Here is a 7749-nt window from a genome sequence, read left to right on the forward strand (position 1 = left end):
TATTTGTCCTAGAACAACACCTACAACATAATCGCTAGCATCACACATAATTTCAAAGGGTAAGTTCCAATCAGGTGGCTGAACAATAGGTGCAGAAATCAAAGCTTTCTTAAGTATTTCAAATGCTTCTACACAATCATCATCGAAAACAAAAGGAATATCTTTTTGATTAGTCAGAGGCCTAGAGATTTTAGAGAAGTCCTTAATGAACCTCCTATAAAAACCGGCATAACCAAGGAAACTTCGTATACCTTTAATGTCCTTGGGACACGATATCTTTTCAATAGCATTAACTTTAGCTTTATCAACTTCAATACCTCTTTCAGAAATCTTATGCCCCAAGACAATGCCTTCATTAACCATAAAGTGGCACTTCTCCCAATTCAGAACAAGACTAGTATCTTCGCATCTCTGCAAAACTCGATCAAGGTTGCTCAAGCAATCATCAAAGGAGGATCCATGAATGGAGAAATCATCCATGAATACCTCACAAATCTTTTCACAAAAGTCAGAGAATATAGCCATCATGCATCTTTGAAAGGTAGCAGGTGCATTACATAAACCAAAAGGCATACGTCTATAAGCAAAAGTACCGAAAGGGCAAGTAAAAGTAGTCTTTGCTTGATCGTCAGCTGACACAGGTATTTAAGAGAAACCAGAATAACCATCTAGAAAGCAGAAATGTGTATGTTTGGATAGTCTTTCTAGCATTTGATCAATAAAAGGTAAAGGGTAGTGATCTTTTTTAGTAGCCTTATTTAATTTAGAAAAATCAGTTACCATCCTATAACCTGTAACAATTCTTTGTGGGATCAATTCATCTTTATCATTAAGAACGATAGTAATACCTCCCTTCTTAGGGACACAATGGATAGGACTTACCCACTGACTATCAGCAACGGGATAAATTATACCTGCCTCAAAGAGCTTTAGTATTTCCTTTCTTACCACTTCTTTCATCTTAGGATTTAACCGTCATTGATGATCTATAACTGGTTTGGCATCTTCTTCCAATTTTATTTTGTGTTGTCATAGAGTGGGACTAATGCCCTTAAGATCATCAAGAGTATATCCAATAGCAGCGCGGTGCTTCTTCAGAGTTTTCAATAATCTTTCCTCTTCCTGCTCTGAAAGGTTAGCACTAATAATAATAGGATATATCTTCTTTTCATCAAGATAAGCATATTTAAGAGTATCAGGTAACGGTTTAAGCTCAAACACTGGATCACCCCTTGGGTGGAGGAGGATCCCCTAGGATTTCAACAGGAAAGTTGTGTTTCAAAATAGGACCCTGTTTAAAGAATACATCATCTGTTTCCCTTCTTTCATTCATAAACATATCATTTTCATGGTCTAGCAAATATTGTTCTAACGGATCAGTAGGAGGCACGGCAATAGAAGCAAGACCAATAATTTCATCCTTACTAGGCAATTATTTATCATGGGGTTGTCTACTAAATTTAGCAAAATTAAACTCATGAGACATATCTCCTAAGACAATCGTAACAACATCCTTTTCGCAATCAATCCTAGCATTAACAGTATTCAAGAAGGGTCTACCAAATATAATGGGACAAAAGCTATCTTGTGGGGAACCAAGAACAAGGAAATCAGCAGGATATTTAACTTTCCCACACAAGACTTCAACATCTCTAACAATCCCAATTGGTAAAATAGTATCTCTATTGGCAAGCTTAATTGTAACATCAATATCTTCTATCTCAGCAGGTGCAATGTCATGCATAATTTCTTCATATAAAGAATGAGGTATTGCACTAGCACTAGCACCTATATCACACAAGCCATGATAACAATGATCTCCTATTTTAACATAAATAATAGGCATGCCTACAATAGGTCTATGTATCTTAGCATCGGGTCTAGCAATGTTAGCAGCCTGTTCACAGAAATAAATAACATGCCCATCAATATTATTGGCCAAGAGATATTTAACCATACCAATACTAGATTCAACTTTAATTTGCTCAGGAGGTGTATATGTTCTAGTATTACTCTTACGAACAACAGTTGAAGCTTTAGCGTGATCCTTTATCCTAACAGGGAAAGGTGTCTTCTCAACATAAGTAGTAGGAACAATAGGATCATTATAAGTGGTAATATTCTCTTCAACTGTAACAGGTGCAACTACTTTTACTTTAGTGGGAGGATTATATTTAAACCACTTCTCCTTAGGGATATTAATGTGAGTAGCAAATGATTCATAGAAAGAAGCTACTATCTCAGAGTCAAGTCCATATTTAGTGCTAAATCCACGAAAAGCATTGGTATCCATAAAATATTTAACACAATCAAACTTAGGTGTCATACCTAACTCCTTACCATCGTCGGAATCCCAATCTTCAGAGTTGCGTTTAATTCTTTCCAATAAATCCCACTTGAATTCAATAGTCTTCATCATATAAGAGCCAGCACAAGAAGTATCGAGCATGGTGCGATCATTGAGAGAAAGCCGAGCATAAAAGTTTTGAATAATCATTTCTCTTGAGAGCTCATGATTGGGGCATGAATATAACATTAAATTAAGACTTCCCCAAGCTTGAGCGATGCTTTCTCGTTCGCGAGGCCAAAAATTATATATATAATTACGATCACGATGAACAAGATGCATAGGATAAAACTTCTGGTGAAATTCCAATTTCAATCGTTTATAGTCCCAAGATCCCATATCATCACATAGCCTATACCATGTCAATGCATCTCCCTTCAAAGATAAAGGGAAGACCTTCTTCTTAACAACATCATCGGGCATACCTGCAAGATTAAATAATCCACAAACTTCATCCACATAGATAAGGTGTAAGTCGGCATGTAATGTTCCATCTCCTGCAAAGGGATTAGCTAGCAGTTTCTCTATCATACCCGAAGGAATTTCAAAGTAAACATTTTCAGTAGGTTCAGTAGGTTGAGGAGCAACTCTTTGCTCTACTAGTCTGGGTGAAGATACCCCGAACAAGCCCCTCAAAGGATTAGTTTCCATAGTAACAAGTGACAAAAAAATTCAGCACACTATATAAATGTTTCCTTACCAAGTTCCACTCACCAAAGGCGCTTCACTCCCCGGCAACGGCACCAGAAAATAGTCTTGATGAGCCGCAAGTGTAGGGGATCTACCGTAGTCCTTTCGATAAGTAAGAGTGTCGAACCCAACAAGGAGCAGAAGGAAATGACAAGCGGTTTTCAGTATGGTATTCTCTGCAATCACTGAAATTGTAGGTAACAGATAGTTTTGTGATAAGATAATTTGTAACAGGTAACAAGCAATGAAAGTAAATAAGGTGCAGCAAGGTGTCCAATCCTTTTTGTAGCAAAGGAAAAACCTGGACAAATTCTTATAATGAGAAAAGTGCTCCCGAGGACACATGGGAATTATCGTCAAGCTAGTTTTCATCATGCTCATATGATTCTCGTTCGTTACTTTAATAATTTGATATGTGGGTGGACCGGTGCTTGGGTTCTGACCTTTCTTGGACAAGCATCCCACTTATGATTAACCCCTATTGCAAGCATCACAACTACAAAAGAAGTATTAAGGTAAACCTAACCATAGCATGAAACATATGGATCCAAATCAGCCCCTTACGAAGCAACTTATAAACTAGGGTTTAAACTTCTGTCACTCTAGCAACCTATCATCTACTTATTACTTCCCAATGCCTTCCTCTAGGCCCAAATAATGGTGAAGTGTCATGTAGTTGACGTTCACATAACACCACTAGAGGAGAGACAACATACATCTCATCAAAATATGGAACGAATACCAAATTCACATGACTACTAATAGCAAGACTTCACCCATGTCCTCAGGAAAAAACGTAACTACTCACAAAGCATATTCATGTTCATAATCAGAGGGGTATTAATATGCATTAAGGATCTAAAGATATGATCTTCCACCAAATAAACCAACTAGCATCAACTACAAGGAGTAATCAACACTACTAGCAACCCACAGGTACCAATATGAGGTTTTGGTACAAAGATTGGATACAAGAGATGAACTAGGGTTTGAGAGTTGATGGTGCTGGTGAAGGTGTTGATGGAGATTGACCCCCTCCTGATAAGAGGAACGTTGGCAATGACGATGGTGATGATTTCCCCCTGTCGGAGGGAAGTTTCCCCGACAGAACAGCTCCACCGGAGCCCTAGATTGGTTCCGCCAAGGTTCCACCTCGTGGCGGCGGAGTTTCGTCCCGTAAGCTTTCTTATGATTTTTTTCAGGGTAAAAGACTTCATATAGCAGAAGATGGCCAACGGAGGGCTGCCAGGGGGCCCACGAGGCAGGGGGCGCGCCCCCACCCTGGAAAAAATGTCACTTGTGGACGGTGGGTGCGCCCCCACCCTCGTGGACGGTGGGTGGCCCCCCTCAGGTATTTCTTCTGCTGAATAATTATCATTAATTCCAAAAATGTCTTTCATGGAGTTTCAGGACTTTTGGAGCTGTGCAGAATAGGTTTCCAATATTTGCTCCTTTCCCAGCCCAGAATCCCAGCTGTCGGCATTCTCCCTCTTCATGTTAAACCTTGTAAAATAAGAGAGAATAGCCATAAGTATTGTGACATAACGTGTAATAACAGCCCATAATGCAATAAATATCGATATAAAAGCATGATGCAAAATGGACGTATCACTGTTCTGCCGGGGAAACATCCCTCCGGGGGGGGGGGGGGGAATCATCACCATCGTCATCACCATCGATCCTCTCATCGGGAGGGGGTCAATCTCCATCAACATCTTCATCAGAACCATCTCCTCTCAAACCCTAGTTCATCTCTTGTATCTAATCTTTGTCCGAAAACCTCAGATTGTTACCTGTGGGTTGCTAGTAGTGTTAATTACTCCTTGTAGTTGATGCTAGTTGGTTTAATTGGTGGAAGATCTTATGTTCAGATCCTTTATGCATATTAATACCCCTCTGATTATGAACATGAATAGGCTTTGTGAGTAGTTACGTTTGTTCCCGAGTTCATGGGAGAAGTCTTGTTATAAGTAATCATGTGAATTTGGTATTCGTTCGATATTTTGATGAGATGTATGTTGTCTCTCTTCTAGTGGTGTTATGTGAACGTCGACTACATGACACTTCACCATTGTTTGGGCCTATAGGAAGGCATTGGGAAGTAATAAGTAGATGATGGGTTGCTAGAGGGACAGAAGCTTAAACCCTAGTTTATGAGTTGCTTCGTAAGGGGTTGATTTGGATCCATATGTTTCATGCTATGGTTAGGTTTACCTTAATACTTCTTTTGTAGTTGTGGATGCTTATAATAGGGGTTAATCATAAGTGGGATGCTTGTCCAAGAAAGGGCAGTACCCAAGCACCAGTCCATCCACATACCAAATTATCAAAGTAGCGAACGCGAATCATATGAGCGTGATGAAAACTAGCTTGACGATAATTCCCGTGTGTTCTCGGGAGCGTTTTCCTTCATATAAGAATTATTCCAGGCTTGTTCTTTGCTAAAAAAGGATTGGGCCACCTTTCTGCACTTTATTTACTTTTGTTACTTGTTACCCGTTACGAATTACCTTATCACAAAACTATCTGTTACCGATAATTTCAGTGCTTGCCCTTGTTCAAGAATTCATCCGATTAACCAGTTAACTTGCCGATTAATCCCTACTCATAGGGTCACCGAGTAGCCGAAAAACCGATAAATCATCTGATTAATTGATTAAATGGCCGATTAACTTGCGATTAGCCCATTAATCCCCTACTCACCAGCCAACAGAGAAGTTACAGTTAATGATTTCCTCAACAATGGTGCTTGCTTTGAATACCTTATTGAATACCGCTTGTCATTTCCTTCTGCTCCTGGTTGGGTTCGACACTCTTACTTATCGAAAGGACTACGATAGATCCCCTACACTTGTGGGTCATCACGCTCCATACCAATCATTCTAAAAAATAGTATAACGCGCCATTGAAAATCAAAACTCTTACCCCGCTAAAAATGATATTTTAAACATGGCAACTCGATCAGTGGCGACTGGCGAGCCAGCGCCTCTAGGTCGTTCACCTGAGGTTCCCGACCATCAACTCCTATGGATCAAATTATCACACAAGCTGGCTATTCCTACAAAGGTGCGCTCCACCACGTACCCGGTGACCGTGCGTGCAACAATTGTACACCTATGGGTTTATTTGTTTACCATGCCTTACATAACTGTCATATGTGCGAGACAGCGAGAGACAGACTGTGTGCATGTGCCTCTTCTCTTTGTATATGTACTCCAATGTTTGTATGGTGTCGAAAAAACAATACATTAAGGCAATGTACCAATGCGTTGCAACACATCCAAAATAGAGTAATACATATTCACCAATTTGATAGAAAACAATCTAGTTTTGATATACACTAGCAAGAGGCCCATGTGTTGCAAGGAACATCAAGATGTATTTATACGAGTTGTTTATCTCATGGGAAACAAAGATGAACGAGGGAAGGCCTTATCTACAAACGTGGAGAGGGGTGCGGGTATCTTTTTGCAAAATTGCCATAGTTTGCTTTCTATCCGTCAGATATAGATCAGATGGTCTATATTGCAGGACGGCAGGCACACCATCATCACCAACTCAGTTTTTTATAAGAACAGAAATATATATATTTTGATATACATATATCACTAAAAATCTTAAGTTTCACTCAAAATATTTTCCTTTGGCTGTTTTGATGAGATAAGGGAGGAATGTGGTAGGTTTCAAGATTCGAAAAGTGGGACATTGTTGCAAAAAGCCCATGTGTGTGAGAGAGAAAGAGGGAGATAGGAGGAGGAAAGAGAGATAGAGTGTGTGCGTGTGACAAAGACACGAAGTGCGAGAGGTATTACAATAAAATGAGGCAATAGTGTGTGTGTGCATGATTGAGAGGGCATGTCTCAATAAGGGACGGAAAACATAGATACAAGGAGCGAAAATGTGCGGTAGATGGATAAACCTATCTAGAGGCTGGTCGATCAATGTTTATGAGAGAGATAGAGTCGGAGGTGTGAAAGCGAGAATTTTGTGTGTGTGAGAGAGAGACGGTAGTTAGCAGGGGGATCCAAAGCGGGAGTTGTGTGTGTGTGAGAGAGATATATAGAGAGGGTGGTAGAGAGAGTTTGTCTAATTGGTAAACAAATGAATAATGTTAGTTTTGGAACGAAGATGAAGACAGAAAGGAGACCCCAACAAATGGTGTGTGTGCGGGGAAAGTAATTTTAGTGGTAGGAGTCATATCTAGAAAGATATAGGGTACGTGAGAGAACCCTGGAGAGAAAGACGAAGTGAAAGACGAGTGAGAGTGCGTGTGTGGCAGTGAAAAAGAAAGCTTAGGTAGCTATAGTGATACCAGAGAATGATAGAGACGTGAGAGATAATGAAAACCGTGTAACCTATGAAGATAGAGAGAGTGTGACACTTCTCGGGGGAGACGGCGAGAGACCGTGTTTGCAAAAGAGAATGATAGTTACATGAAGGAGCACGCGAGAGAGACCTAGAGAGAGATGGGCATGAAAAGAGATTCAAATATTTAGTTGTGTGTATAGAAGATGTCAATGTAAAATGGATTCAAAAATTTGAATTCCAGATGATGGTACATGTAAGTCATACTCCAACCAAAATTGATCTATCAAACAAGCATACTAATTTGAATTTGCGCGTGTGTATGTTATTTAATATATTGATACTACAGATCCATACATTTGAGCTAAACATAATTTGGTTTCAAAATTTTGAATTCAAAGTTAAAC

The sequence above is a fragment of the Triticum aestivum genome, chromosome 3B (assembly GCF_018294505.1).
Source record: "Triticum aestivum cultivar Chinese Spring chromosome 3B, IWGSC CS RefSeq v2.1, whole genome shotgun sequence".
NCBI classification, from domain to species: domain Eukaryota; kingdom Viridiplantae; phylum Streptophyta; class Magnoliopsida; order Poales; family Poaceae; genus Triticum; species Triticum aestivum.